This window comes from Sciurus carolinensis, chromosome 7, assembly GCF_902686445.1.
Source record: "Sciurus carolinensis chromosome 7, mSciCar1.2, whole genome shotgun sequence".
Taxonomy (NCBI): domain Eukaryota; kingdom Metazoa; phylum Chordata; class Mammalia; order Rodentia; family Sciuridae; genus Sciurus; species Sciurus carolinensis.
This window is the reverse complement of record NC_062219.1, coordinates 95,301,428-95,317,629: the sequence shown is the minus strand read 5'-3', so window position 1 is coordinate 95,317,629 and position 16,202 is coordinate 95,301,428. Positions and strand designations below refer to the sequence as shown.

Genomic DNA, 16,202 nt, shown 5'->3' with positions numbered 1-16,202 from the left:
CCTTTGGCGTAGTCACAAAGGAAATAACTATGTAAGTGGTTAGGTCTTAATTTCCTTGAGTTTGAGAGTTTCACTGTAAAATATCATTGGAAGGCAGGGAAGTCTAGGCAATTAATCCTCAACTGTTTTACTTATGACTTTACAAGTCAACAGAAATAGGAACATTTTCTAAAGATGTCCTTGTATTTATTGCTTTTATAAAATGTTGGTACAAAATTATGATTCTTGTTATTTTTGCTACTTTGGTGGAGGTGGCATATGAGGGAACAATAGATAATATCTGAAAGCAGAGAAAATCTCACCCTTTTGTATCAACATTCTATATTATTTAAACTTCCTTATAAGCCTCCTTCCTTGCCTTCTGAATGGTATTTTCATTAAGCATAATATTTCAAAATGAAATTTGAAGACATTTTGAGCAAAATATTTTGATAGTTTAATTTCTCAAATTTATAAATATAAGATTAATGACACCCATATAGTTACTTTCTTGGAATTAGTTGCTATGTTCTTTATATTATTATTTCAAGGTGTTCTTAACCTATAATATATATATATATTATTATTTTAATTATTATAATTATTAACACATTGTACAAATTAATTGGTTTTACTGTACTATTTTACATGCATATACACATTATTACTGAAAGTCACTTTTTGCTTGATACTTAGTTGATGTCGTTGGTGGATGACATTCTTGAAATAAAGGATTGATCTTCTATCATTTCCTCATTTGTATTGCTCTTTTGTGATCCACCCTCAACAACTATGTCTCCTTTAAAACTTCTAAAATATTATTTCTAATTGATAGAAGAGATAATTCATGAAGACTTATGAATTTGAGTGTGCTATCTACCATAGAAAAACACTTTGTTTTGAATCTGTATTTTTAAACTTCAACAGAATTTATATCCTATGTGGAGTAGTACTCAGATGAAAATTTTCAATGAAGCTTTAGAAACAATGTTCATGCTGAATTTTCAAACCTGCTAAAAACTTTTTTAAAAGTCATTTAAGCCTCAAATATGTTTCTCCTTTTGATCAGCAATAAGAAAGCTTGAAATACTGACAGAAAACATTTGGACTTTGTATTTTAATCAAGGAATTCATTAGTGAAGCATGGCTCACTAACGAAAAGGATTGAAAACAGAACAATATGCTTTCAGTTTTGACATTCTCATCTTTTTGTTGTTATAAGATATGGACAGATATTTTTCTTTATAGAGTTTCAATGGTAATGCAGAAAAAATAATATATTAGAATTTCATATATTACTAGTTTCAAATATTTCAGACATTTGTGTGAATGAGTTAAAAATGAACACAAATCTTCATTTGATTTAAAGTTCAGATTATTAAAGAGTGGAAAGTATTTTCAAAGACCAACAATAAAACATGAATATAGATGATGTTGAGGGGAAGCAATCCAAGATGGCAGCCTAGAGGGAGACTGCACCCCCTGTCGCTCCAGAACCCAGGAGTTAAGAAGGGGAGGCATTGAGAGACTCGGACTGAAATAGAACCACAGGTGAGTCTGCCCACTGGGTAAAGCTCGGCCCGGGTGGCAGGCCCAGATAGAGGTGGCTTATTGGAGCCGGGCAGGGCAGCTAGAGTCATCCACAGGCAGTCCTGCGCACTCCGGCGGTGGGCCCCGCCCACACAGCCAGCTTCTCCAGGTTCTTCGAACGGTACTAGCGCGACGGTGAGAGCCTTTCTGAACAGAACAAGCTCCGAGGCCCGGAGCCAGTGCAGTGCAGCGTACTCCGGCACGCAAGCAGATTCAGGGACCAGGATAGGGCAGCCGGAGACTTCCCCAAGTAGTCTGGACCCCTGCGGTGGGAGGTGCCATTCAAGGCTAGTTTCTCGGAGCAGACCGCCCAGTGAGAGTCTTTCTACATAGAACCAGCCACAAGCCCCCAAACCAACAGAGAGCTTCGATCCGCAAGCAGCCACTGGGATCAAGGCAGGGCAGCCAGAGACCTCTTCAGGCGGCTCTGCCCACTCCGGCTGCAGACTCTCTTCACGGGGCGATCCAAGATGGCGGCCTAGAGGGAGACTGCACCCCCAGTCGCTCCAAAACCCAGGAGTTAAGAGGGGAGGCATTGAGAGACTCGGACTGAAATAGAGCCACAGGTGAGTCTGCCCACTGGGTAAAGCTCGGCCCGGGTGGCAGGCCCAGATAGAGGTGGCTTATTGGAGCCGGGCAGGGCAGCTAGAGTCTTCCCAAGGTAGCCTTCCACACTCCGGCAGTGGGCTCCTCCCACACGGCCAGCTGCATGGTGCAGGCCCACAGTGAGAGCATTTCCGCACAGAGCCAGTTCCAAATCGTGGAACCAGTAGGGGGCTAGGGGCAGTTTTCTTCGGATGCACTGCTTTATCAGATTCCTCCAAGACATCAGGCTACTGAAGGCTGGGAGGTGATACACTGGAAATCTACCGGGACACTATAAGCCAATAGTGGAAAACTGCAATATATCAGGGTCCCACTGACAACTGACCAATATGAGAAAACAAGGGAAGAAAATGTCCCAAACAAACCTAGATACTACATCAATAAAACCCAATGACAGCACAGCAGAAGAAATGTCAGAAAGGGAGTTCAGAATGTACGTAATTAAAACGATCAGGGAAGATAAGGAGGAGATGAAAGAGCAAATGCAGGCATTGAAGGAGGAGATGAAAGAGCAAATGCAGGCATTACATGATCGCACCAATCAACAGTTAAAAGACCAAATACGGGAAGCAAGAGATCATTTCAATAAAGAGTTAGAGATACTGAAAAAAAAACAAACTGAAATACTTGAAATGAAGGAAACAATGAACCAAGTGAAAAACTCCATAGAAAGCATAACCAATAGGATAGAACACCTGGAAGACAGAACCTCAGACATTGAAGACAAATTATTTAATCTTGAAAGCAAAGTTGGCCAAACAGAAAAGATGGTAAGAAATCATGAACAGAATCTACAAGAATTATGGGACATCATGAAAAGGCCAAATTTAAGAATTATTGGGATTGAGGAAGGCTTAGAGAAACAAACCAAAGGAATGAACAATCTATTCAATGAAATAATAACAGAAAATTTCCCAAATCTGAAGAATGAAATGGAAAACCAAGTACAAGAGGCTTATAGAACTCCAAACATACAAAATTACAACAGACCCACACCAAGGCACATTATTATGAAAATACCTAACATACAAAATAAAGACAGAATTTTAAAGGCCGCGAGAGAAAAGAATCAAATTACATTCAGAGGGAAACCAATAAGAATATCAGCAGATTTTTCAATCCAGACCCTAAAAGCCAGAAGGGCCTGGAACAACATATACCAAGCCCTGAGAGAAAATGGATGCCAACCAAGAATCTTATACCCAGCAAAACTTACCTTCAAATTTGACAATGAAATAAGATCCTTCCATGATAAACAAAAGCTAAAGGAATTTACAAAAAGAAAGCCAGCATTACAGAACATTTTCAGCAAAATATTCCATGAGGAAGAGATGAAAAACAACGATGCAAATCAGCAACAGGAGGCGCTAGCCTAAAGGAATAGCCAAATAAAGGAGAAACCAAATCATGTCAAAAACAAATATGAGTCAATTGACTGGGAATACAAATCATATCACAATAATAACCCTGAATGTTAATGGCCTGAATTCATCAATCAAAAGACACAGACTGGCAGATTGGATTAAAAAGAAAAATCCAACAATATGCTGCCTGCAAGAGACTCATCTCATAGAAAGAGACACCCATAGACTAAAGGTGAAAGGATGGGGAAAAACATACCATGCACACGGACACAGCAAAAAAGCTGGAGTATCCATCCTCATCTCAGATAATGTGGACTTCAAACCAAAACTAGTCAGAAGGGATAAAGAAGGACATTACATGCTGCTTAAGGGAAGCATAAATCAGCAAGACATAACAATCATAAATATCTATGCCCCGAACATTGGCTCATACACGTACGTCAAACAAATCCTTCTCAATTCCAGAAATCAAATAGACCACAACACAATAATACTAGGCGATTTTAACACACCTCTCTCGCCACTGGATAGATCGTCCAAACAAAAATTGAATAAAGAAACTATAGATCTCAACAACACAGTCAACAATTTAGACTTAACAGACATATATAGAATATACCATCCAACAAAGAACGAATTACACTTTCTTCTCAGCAGCACATGGATCCTTCTCTAAAATAGACCATATTTTATGCCACAAAGCTACTGTTAGCAAATACAAGAAGATAGAGATACTACTTTGTACTCTATCAGATCATAATGGATTGAAATTAGAAATAAATGACAGAATAAAAAACAGAAACTTCTCCAATACCTGGAGACTAAATAATACACTATTATATGATGAATGGATAACAGAAGACATCAGGAGGGAAATAAAAAATTCTTAGAAGTAAACGAGAACAAAGACACATCATATCAAAATCTCTGGGACACTATGAAAGCAGTACTTAGAGGAAGATTTATTTCATGGGGTGCATTCAAAAAAAGAAGTAGAAATCAACAAATAAACGACTTAACACTACAGCTCAAAGCTCTAGAAAAAGAAGAGCAGACCAACACCAAAAGTAGTAGAAGACAGGAAATAGTTAAAATCAGAGCCGAAATCAACGAAATCGAAACAAAAGAAACAATTGGAAAAATTAACAAAATAAATAGTTGGTTCTTTGAAAAAATAAATAAAATCGATAAACCCTTAGCCACACTAACAAAGAGAAAGAGGGAGAAAACTCAAATTACTAAAATTCGGAATGAACAAGGAAACATCACAACAGACACGAGTGAAATACAAAACATAATTAGAAGCTATTTCGAAAATCTATACTCCAACAAAAAAGAAAACCTCGAAGACATCAACGAATTTCTAGAGACATATGAATTACCTAAACTGAACGAGGAGGACATACACAACTTAAATAAACCAATTTCAAGCAATGAAATAGAAGAGGTCATCAAAGCCTACCAACAAAGAAAAGTCCAGGACCAGATGGGTTCTCAGCCGAGTTCTACAAAACCTTTAAAGAAGAGCTCATTCCAATACTCCTCAAACTATTCCATGAAATAGAAGAGGAGGGAACCCTCCCAAACTCGTTCTATGAAGCCAATATCACCCTGATACCTAAACCAGACAGAGACACATCGAAAAAGAAAATTTCAGACCAATATCCTTAATGAACATCGACGCAAAAATTCTCAACAAAATTTTAGCAAATCGCATACAAATATATATTAAAAAGATAGTGCACCACGATCAAGTGGGTTTTATCCCAGGGATGCAAGGTTGGTTCAACATTCGGAAATCAATAAATGTCATTCACCATATCAACAGACTTAAAGTTAAGAATCACATGATTATTTCAATAGATGCAGAAAAAGCATTCGATAAAATACAGCATCCCTTCATGCTCAAAACACTAGAAAAAATTGGGGTAGTGGGAACATTCCTAAACATTATAAAGGCAATCTATGCTAAGCCCATGGCTAATATCATTCTAAATGGTGAAAAACTGAAAGCATTCCCCCTAAAAACTGGAACAAGGCAGGGATGCCCTCTTTCACCGCTTCTATTCAACATAGTCCTTGAGACTCTATCCAGAGCAATCAGACAAACCAAAGAAATTAAAGGGATACGAATAGGAAAAGAAGAACTCAAACTATCCCTGTTCACTGATGACATGATTATATATTTAGAGGAACCTGGAAATTCCACCAGAAAACTTTTAGAACTCATAAGTGAATTCAGTAAAGTAGCAGGTTACAAGATCAATGCTCATAAATCCAATGCATTTTTATACATAAGTGATGAATCTTCAGAAAGAGAAGTTAGGAAAACTACCCCATTCACAATAGCATCGAAAAAAATAAAATACTTGGGAATCAATCTCACAAAAGAGGTGAAAGACCTCCTCAATGAGAACTACAGAACACTAAAGAAAGAAATTAAAGAAAACCTTAGAAGATGGAAAGATCTCCCATGTTCCTGGATAGGCAGAATTAATATTGTCAAAATGGCTATACTACCTAAAGTGCTATACAGATTCAATGCAATTCCAATTAAAATCCCAATGATGTACCTTGCAGAAATAGAGCAAGCAATTATGAAATTCATCTGGAAGAATAAAAAACCTAGAATAGCTAAAGCAATCCTCAGTAGCAAGAGCGAAGCAGGGGGTATTGCAATACCAGATCTTCAACTCTACTACAAAGCAATAGTAACAAAAACGGCATGGTATTGGTACCAAAATAGACAGGTACAGAATAGAGGACATGGACACAAACCCAAATAAATACAATTTTCTCATACTAGACAAAGGGGCCAAAAATATGCAATGGAGAAAAGATAGCCTCTTCAACAAATGGTGCTGGGAAAACTGGAAAACCATATGCAATAGAATGAAATTAAACCCCTATCTCTCACCCTACACAAAACTCAACTCAAAATGGATCAAGGACCTCGGAATCAGACCAGAGACCCTGCATCTTATAGAAGAAAAAGTAGGTCCAAATCTTCAACTTGTAGGCTTAGGATCAGACTTCCTTAACAGGACTCCCATAGCACAAGAAATAAAAGCAAGAATCAACAACTGGGATAGATTCAAACTAAAACGCTTTCTCTCAGCAAAGGAAACTATCAGAAATGTGAAGAGAAAGCCTACAGAGTGGGAGAATATCTTTGCCAACCATACCTCAGATAGAGCGCTAATTTCCAGAATCTATAAAGAACTCAAAAAACTCTACACGAAGAATACAAATAATCCAATCAACAAATGGGCTAAGGAAATGAACAGACACTTCACAGAAGAAGATGTACAAGTAATCAACAGATATATGAAAAAATGTTCAACATCCCTAGTAATAAGGGAAATGCAAATCAAAACTACCCTAAGATTCCATCTCACCCCAATTAGAATGGCAATTATCAAGAATACAAGCAACAATAGGTGTTGGTGAGGATGTGGTGAAAAAGGAACACTCATACATTGCTGGTGGGGTTGCAAATTAGTGCAGCCACTCTGGAAAGCAGTGTGGAGATTCCTCAGAAAGCTTGGAATGGAAACACCATTTGACCCAGCTATCCCACTCCTTGGCCTATACCCAAAGGACTTCAAATCAGCATACTACAGAGATACAGCCACATCAATGTTCATTGCTGCTCAATTCACCATAGCCAGATTGTGGAACCAACCTAGATGCCCTTCAGTTGATGAATGGATAAAGAAACTGTGGCATATTTATACAATGGAATATTACTCCGCAATGAAGAAGGATAAAATTATGGCATTTGTAGGCAAATGGACGAAATTGGAGAATATCATGCTAAGTGAGATAAGCCAATCTCAAAAAACTAAAGGACGGATGATCTCGCTGATAAGCGGATGAGGACATATAATGGGGGTTGGGAGGGGTTAGCATTAGGTTTAGGGTTAGGTTTAGGGTTAAGGATAAGGAGAGCGGTAAGAATGAAGGAAAGAAGGACTGTATAGAGGGAAAAGAGGGGTGGGAGGGGTGGGGGGGAAAGGGAAAAAAAAATAAACATCATTGCCCTATGTAAACCTATGATTACACAAATGGTATGCCTTGACTCTATGTACAAATAGAGAAACAACATGTATCCCATTTGTATACAATTAAAAAAAAATAAAATATAATAAAATTAAAAAGAAACATGAATATATGCAATATTGGTGAAAAACAAAATAATACAAAACCCCCTAACATTTCAAACTTTAGAAATAAATATATTGTCCAGTTGACACTAGCTAACTCAAAATCTATTTAATTTTGTTGATATGTTACTTTTTTAAAAAGTAAGTGTTGTGTCATCATGTGACTAGTGCTTTATATAAAATTCCACACTTGCTCAATTTGGGGTATATCATTTTATCCCAAATACTAAACACAGTATTTAATTTTTAAGACATTGAAAGAACTTACTGTCTCTACAGGAAAATTAATTATTTTTATTTAAATGTGCTTGAAAAATTATGTTCCATTTGTTTTGGATTAATAAAGTTGAGGAAATATTTCACAAAGTATACTGAATTTGTTTCCTATTCAAATTCATGAACACAAATTTTTACACATCTCAGCAAAAATTTTGATTGTATAAGGATAATGATAACAAGTACAAAAGAGTAAGGAAAAGATAAATATAGAGACAATTTCCAGCAATGATGGGACAGAGTAAAATAATAATTTGTAATCTTTTTTCATTTTCTAGAATTAAATATAAAGTTTCTGCCTTTCAATAATCATTTTCTTAAATGGAATGTTTGTTATCTGAATTGTGTGGTCATCATATGATATATGAATATGAATTTGCCCAAGGTTATGCAGTTTCTATATTTTTGCTTCAAATAAAAAAACAAACACTAAAAAGTCCTGGGAATGTAAAATGGTAGATTCTCCCTATGTTCAGTTCCCAGTACTGAAAGAAAAAAATGGTTGGGTAATTGGGTGGGCTTTCAGATGAATATATGTTTATGCAAATGCTCAACTAGCTCCTCATAAATTACATAGATTACCTCCTTCTCTATATTATATGTTTATAGTATGTGTTTTAATCTCAAATTTTTCTTTTCTCATTATTCTAATATGGCAGCCAGAGGCAGTTTAAGTGACATACTGCCTCATTCTTACCCAGTTAACTTGGTTTCCCATGTTTCTGTTGTAAGAGAAGGAAAATGCTTTCCCAAATGGTGAGTGAACCTTTCCTAAAAGTTAACTGGCTATAATTGGGTCAGCCATCCGATGTGGATAAGGATAAGTTCAGCTTCCACTGAGACCTATGCAAATAGGTTTATAGTGGACAAAATTAGTATTTTGTTGGGGAGGAGACCTTAAAAACTTATTCTATCATTTTACCAGATTCAAGCCTTATTTCCTGACTTAGTATCTGGTTGTCAGATATTAAAACTGTAGGTTCTTCCTTATGTATCCTAGCTAGAGTGCTAAACTTTAATCTTAAACTCCGTTCTTCAGCTTTTAGAAGGTAATTCTAGCCTTTGTACCTAGCAGATTATTGTGATAGGCATGGTTATGTATGTTATCTCTGAAATATGCTGACCTTAATTCTTTTGGATAAATATCAAGGTGTGGTATAGTTGGATCAAATGGTAGTTTTATTTTTAGTTTTCTGGGGAATCCTCAAATTGCATTTCATAGTGGCTATACTTATTTAGATTCCCACCAACAGAGATATGAGTTCCCTCTGCCCATTATTATCCTTGCCAGTATTTATTGTTAGTTGTATTCTTGATGATTGCCATTTTGACTGGAATGAGATGGAATCTCAATGTACTTTTGATTTCAGTTTGCTGCTGGCCAAAGAGGTTGTATTTTTTTTTTTTAACAATTAGTAAAGATTTATTTCCCAAACACTGGTTAACATAATCACATAAAATAAACTACATGATTAAAGACTCAGATAGACTTCAGTACAATAATATTGAATGATTTAAACATGTCTCTCACCAATGGATAGGGTACCCCAACATAAACTCAGCAAAGACTCTTTAGACCTAAAAAAATTATAATTCAAATGTACTTAATGATCTCCCTGATCAGTGGATGATGACACATAGTGGCAGGGGGAGGGAGGTAAGAATGGAGGAAGGAGGAACTGTATAGAGGGAAAAGAGGGGTGGGAGGGGTGGAGGGAAGGAAAAAAAAATAACAGAATGAATCAAACACTATTATCCTATGTAAAAGTATGACTACACAAATGGTATGCCTTTACTTCATGTACAAACAGAGAAACAGTATGTATCCCATTTGTGTACAATAAAAATAAATTAAAAAAAAAGAAAGTGAATTCAGATCTTATTGGATAAAATATTCGATTGAAGTATGTTAAGTATTTTTTTTTTATATATAGTTGCTGGTCTTGAGTATGCCTGTTTAGCTCATTTGCTCACTTATTGAATGTGCTCTGGTTTTTTGGTGTTGAATTTTTTGAGTTCATTAAATGTTCTAGATATTAATGGTCTGTTAGAAGCGCAGCTGGCAAAGATTTCTCTCCCATTCGGTAGGATCTTCACTGTTAAGAGAAAGGTTTTGTTAGGTTCTTTACACATGCTTCTTGAAATGTTAATTTCCCCCCCCAGGCAATTTAAAGAGTTATGCTGTATGAAAATGTTCTTGTTTTTATTGTAGGAACTAAGCATATTTCAAGATAAATTATTGTTAAAAATTTTTTCTTTCATAGATTTTCACAGATTGATTAGTGCATGGAATGTAAGTAATGACATAATTTATAGAACAAGTTTTCGCTTTTATAAAGCGAAAAGATTTATACACAACCAAGAATACTGAAACTTAGAACTAGAATATGCAATGTAACCAAAGAAACATATAATAAATAAAAAATTATAGAGGCACATTTTAAGAAAATAAATGATTGTAAGGAAAACTCAGGGAGAACTAATTATGTAGTTGAATACGTTTTCTCTGAAAGCAATCAGCAATCTTTTCAAAAGTAAGCATAACATCTATGATCATAATATTTTTTTCTTTCACTGGAAAATGGTGATAGATTATCAGGAAAATTTCTTTATTTCAACCTGTAAGAAGGAGAAGTATCTCTTTCTAAAATAAAAATCAAAGCATGCCACTTCTTTGCTTAGCAACCATTATTGCCAGTTGCTTGGTGTAGAATTTTTTTGAATTTTCTTTTTGCTTTTGTCTTGCAATGTAGAATACCAATAACTCCAGGATAGCACACAGAACAGTTATCTTTCCTTTATTAATCTGCATTGTTAGTTCTGTTATACTTCAACCCTTCATACATAGTCATCTGTTTCTGAACTTATTCTATTCCTTTGAACAGATTATCAACCCAAGCCAACCAAACACTGAGTTACTGAGCTTTATGACTTGTCCTGAAAGTGGTTGGGGAAAGATCTGCATATTGTTTTCCTTCCACAGGTTTGAATTGCTCATCTTGGGCCCTGTACCCTTTTATAGTATGCAGATTATGATAATTTACATATGAAGCATCATAATAAACTGTATAAAAATTCTTATTATATATAAATTGATTCAAATTCCATTGTTTATAGAAAAAAGTAAGAAATTGATATCTGTGATACTTTAGCTCCTATACATAGACATGGTATGTCTCCATTTCTTTAAAATTTCTACATTTTTAATATTGTTTAAAATTATTTATAAAGGTCACACACTTACTTCCTTAGGTTATATTCTAGAAACCTTAAAAATTTGTTGCTACTTAAGTAGTTTTTTGGGGGGAGTAATACTACTTAAATCATTATGTTAGTATATGAAATGCAATTGACTTATTGTATACCGAGCAACCATGTTGAACTCTTCTATTTCCAATAATACTATATAATGTGTGAGTAAGAAGACTTTTCTTTCTATTCTTTCCTTATTAGCTTATTACCTTGCCTAACATCATCAGGAAGAAAAACATTGAACTGAAACAATAATAATGAGATTCCTTTTCTTGATTTGATTTTTCAGGGAAGATTTTTATGCTGTTACCTTTGAGCATGTTTTGTTTTGCATGTTATTAAATAAAGTACCTTTCAGCTCAATAATAAACTTTTAATTCTAGTTTGCTGATTTCTTCACTTGTTGATGTGATCATAATATGAAAAAATTTGATATTTAATATCAAACCATTATTTTATTCCTGGAATAAACCCAATTTGCTCATGATGTATATACACATGTGGATTTCATTTGTGAAAATTCACATTTAGGATATTTGCAACTATGCTAAAGATTGAAATCACCTTTGAACTTTCATCATATCATTTCTAACTTTAAAACTAACATTTTACTTAGTTTCATCAAATAAACTTGGGAAGTTGCATTTCCTTTTCCATTCTCTGGAAGTTTTCTTTTTTTGTGTTCAAACGTACAATTAATTTTTAAGAATTTTTTATTGGTGCATTATAATTAATTTTTTATTTGTGCATTATACTGGGGTTCCTTGTTGCATAGTTATACCTGCTTACAATATGACAGTATAAATTGGTTAGTTTTATTGCATAATACATCCCCTAACCCGCTCCTCCTCACTCCCCTGGTCCCCTTTCTGCACTCTACTGGGCTCTTCTATTTTCATGAATTCCTCCACTTTGTTTATTTATTTTTTTAAACTTTTCTTCTTTAACTCTGGAGGAGGTTTTCTTAACTCATCACTCAAATTCTATGTCAAACTATAAAATTGTTATTCTATAACATTCTAAAATAATGACTAAAGATTGTGATTTAAGGTACTGGTTAGGAAGAAGAATGTTGTATTATAAAGGACTCCAACATGCAAGGAGGCTAAGTTTAATATTAAATTAGTCACTTAGTATGTGTGAGCTTAGAGAAGTCATTTCACTTTTCCAGTTCCCACTTTCCCCCCCAAAATTAGGTGACAGTTATGATTAATTTATAATTGCAACAGACCTAATTTAATTTCTATGATAAGCTTGGAAGTATTATATTTTGCTTCTATTATTTGGGGGAAGAAAATCTTCTCTTATAGTGAAACAGATTTGCAATTATTTTAAAAATAATTGTTATAAGCAAATATTCTGAATTTTTCTGGAGCTTGCGTTTTGAAAGGCTGAAGTACATGACTTTGCCACTTTAAGCATACCTGAGTAGAGCCCGGAGGCTTCCATGGTGGTGTGTAAAAGGCCCCCTTGTTTTCCATTTTTCTAAGATCAGCTCATGTTTTCAATTCTTTTACTGTTAAAGCTGTTTTATTAATACTGATAACACAAATTACATTGTCCTTTACTCTTTACATAAAACTTCTGCATGCATCATCTAATTTTCTCACATCAGTCTGGAAAGTATAAGGGTCATGTTCTAATGATTCCTATATTATTATAGTATGAAACTGAGGCCTAGGGAAAGTAATTTATTCAAAATTTTCTTTCTTTAAAGCGAGTGTGTGTGTGTGTGTGTGTGTGTGAAAAAGAGAAGAGAAAGAGACAAAGAGAGAGAGAGAAATTGATTGAACTGAGGGATTCTCTACCACAGGGCTATATTTCCAATCCTTTTCATTTTTTAGTTTGAGACAGGATCTCACTAACCCGCTGACGCTGCCAACTTTTGATCCTTCTCCCTCAGTCTCCCAAGCTGCTAGCCTTACAACCCTGTACCACTGCACCAGAAAATACGTGTTCTTTAACACCAGTTTTATCTTGTGTGAACAAGAAACTTATCATTTATGTTAAACACAGTGCTATGGTTTAGATATGAGGTGTTCCCCACAAAAGCACATGTGTGAGACAATACAAGAATTTTCAGAGGTGAAAATGATTAGATTATGAGAGGGATAAACAAGTTGGATTAACTGAGTGGTAACTATAGACAGGTAGGGTGTAGCTGGAGGAAGAAAGTCACTGGGGATATGCCTTTGGGTTTTTATTTTGTCCCTGGTGAGCAGAGCACTCTCTGCTTTCTTATTGTATCCTCAGCTACTATCCTCTGCCAAGCCGTTCTGCCGTGATGTTCTGCCTCATCTTAGTCCCAGAGCTCTGGAGTAATCCAACTATGGACTAAATTTTTGAAACCATGAGCCAAAATAAACTTGTCTTCTTCTATGTTGTTCTTTTCCATTGTTTTGGAACAACAAAACAATGGAAAATGATGAAAACATAGTACTCGAAATTCTTTAAAAAAATACTAATATGAAGCTGGGAATATAATCATTGGTAGAGAGCATATCTAGCATGTGTGATGCTCAAGAACTCATTTCTTCTTCCAGGGAGGAGTCCCATATTGAATTCTATCTTAAGAGAATGATGTAGTGATTAATATTAGTGAGTATAAAAATAATGCCCCCCTTTACCAATGGGTTCCAAAAAGATATATAAAGTGCTTTTGAGTATTTTTATTAAAATAATTTGTAAATAATAATTAAACTCTGAATATTTACAATAATTACTCAATGAAGGTACTTTGAAATTAAATTATATATAGTCTTTGAATAGACTTTTGTGATCTTCCTTCACCTTCTTCTGCTGTTTTATGTATAAGGAATGTTGTAGTCTGCATGGGATTTAATTGGTAGGCCGGAAATCTACTCACTACTTAAAACATTATTTGACCAGGAAAATACATGTAATCAATGAGAGGAGAAAGCAGCAATACTGGAGAAATCTTATTAACCTCCTTAAACCTTTCATCTCCTTGGATAACTAGTTTACAGTGAAAACAAAATTCAAATTCTGCTGTTCTAGGACTCCGGCAGTCTCCTAAATAACTCTGACTCAAATTCAGGATGAACCAATCCTTACAATACTGAGAAGTTATTGTGTTTATTTTTTTCTTATGGTTCTGAGAGATCACATTTTCTATTTAGAAGATTGGCTATAGCAAAATATGTAAAAAATTTGTGAAGTGAATAACTTTATTTGCCAATGTATATCATCATGATAGATTCTGTGGAAAAAAAGCATGAATGAAAATTACAGTCATATAATATTTTATATTCTTTGAAAATTATCAGATATGGATTATAATCATTGCTGATAATATATCTGGGAATAAAGCAGCTATTTAACAAGATCTAAAATCTAATTGCTGATGTGTGTTATCCATTCAATTTATAGTAAAATAAAATACCAATGCTACTACAGTACTATTCCTAAAGCAACATAACCAAATAATCTGTCTCACTAACTCATACTATTTTAATTAATAAAACTGAATAATCTTCTTAATTTTCCAGATATGTTGCTGCATATTTAGAGCAAAGTATCATGAGTTAAATATTTTCCATATGCTTGGAAAATTAAATAGTTAAGTAATTGTCCACTCATGTGATTAGATAGAATCTTATATTCTTTATTTTTACCTACCTAATATTCCTTTAAAGGTAAATTAATTTACAATTAATAATCTTTTTAAAATAATGCCTACAATTTAATTGTCTTCCTCAAGCTGTCTCTGCAATTACTGGCTTGAATTCTTTTCAATGCTTAGATTTTCTGATAGATAAGAAGAAAAGTAAAGGTGTTAATAGCGATTTTCCATATCTCACCTTACTCCTAGCAATCAACTTTTAATTAAATGTTATTTTCAACTCTTCACCTGATCTTTCAACATTGTTAGAATTTCAAGACTGATTTCTGCTATTAACCAGCAGTTGGCCACCAGCAAAGTACAAAGGAGAAACAGACTCATATTTTGTAGAATTTTGGATATAGGTAAAAGGGAGAGTATACAAATGAAAAATACATAATGCAATATTATACATGTGCAAACATATATACACACATATAGGTAAATGCATACACACAGAACAATCTTCACTATGAATTCCACTCATTAGCATATTACTGGTATTTAACCATTTTCCTTTGGTTGTGAAAAGTTAGAGGATTTATTTTGAGATGAGCTCATTGTAGGGAACTGGAAGCAGTGGCCAACTAAATGTAGTATCTTTTATTGACCTGAAAACCATCATTGAAATAAGTTAAGGCATAAATCAAATACATATGTCATGTTTCTTCACTTACTTGTGTAGTGTGGCACTATTTCAAGCCACTTTCAGTAAGTTTTAAAAGAATTGTGGTGAAAAGAAAGAAAAGAGAACATAGCTTTCATTGTGATAGTTGTAGGAGGTGGTTTTATAAGCCCCAACTGACAATCCCAGAATGGAGATGGGAAGCCAGAGAGATCAGGGTTAGAAAATAGAAGCAGTCGGGGTTCATAAAAGGGTAACAATGCTTGGATGGCATTAGTAGAAGATGAGACACTGAAACATTAAATATAGACTTTGTATTTTAGACACATTTTGGAAATATTATTATATTACTTTTATTTTGGTCACTTAAAATTCCAGTGAAGTGACAGAAATACACATTTATATAATTGGAAGATAATCTAGTCAAAATAATAATTCTAACATTAAGAATATTGGATCTAGACTCAGAGGATCTAGTTTTAAATGGAAACTCAATACTTCACAGTTGTGTAAATCTTGAAACCAATGTGACAACATATCTATATGACAATTTTCATATGTCATATTGCCAATATGACAATCTTAGGCAAATTTAAGTTTCAGGGCACATATTTAGAATGTTGATTTTATTTTGACCTGAAGCAATTATTTCAAACTCACACTACTGTGCATAAGAGCTACTTGTCTTTCTTTTCGTTATAGAAATAAATTTTCATTTATTC

The 16,202-nt window shown here is 34.5% G+C and overlaps 1 protein-coding gene across 1 annotated transcript in view; it reads right to left on the bottom strand.

The window, feature by feature from the left end:
- Positions 1–16,202, bottom strand: part of Eys (eyes shut homolog) — a 1,705,088-nt gene that overhangs the window by 632,169 nt on the left and 1,056,717 nt on the right.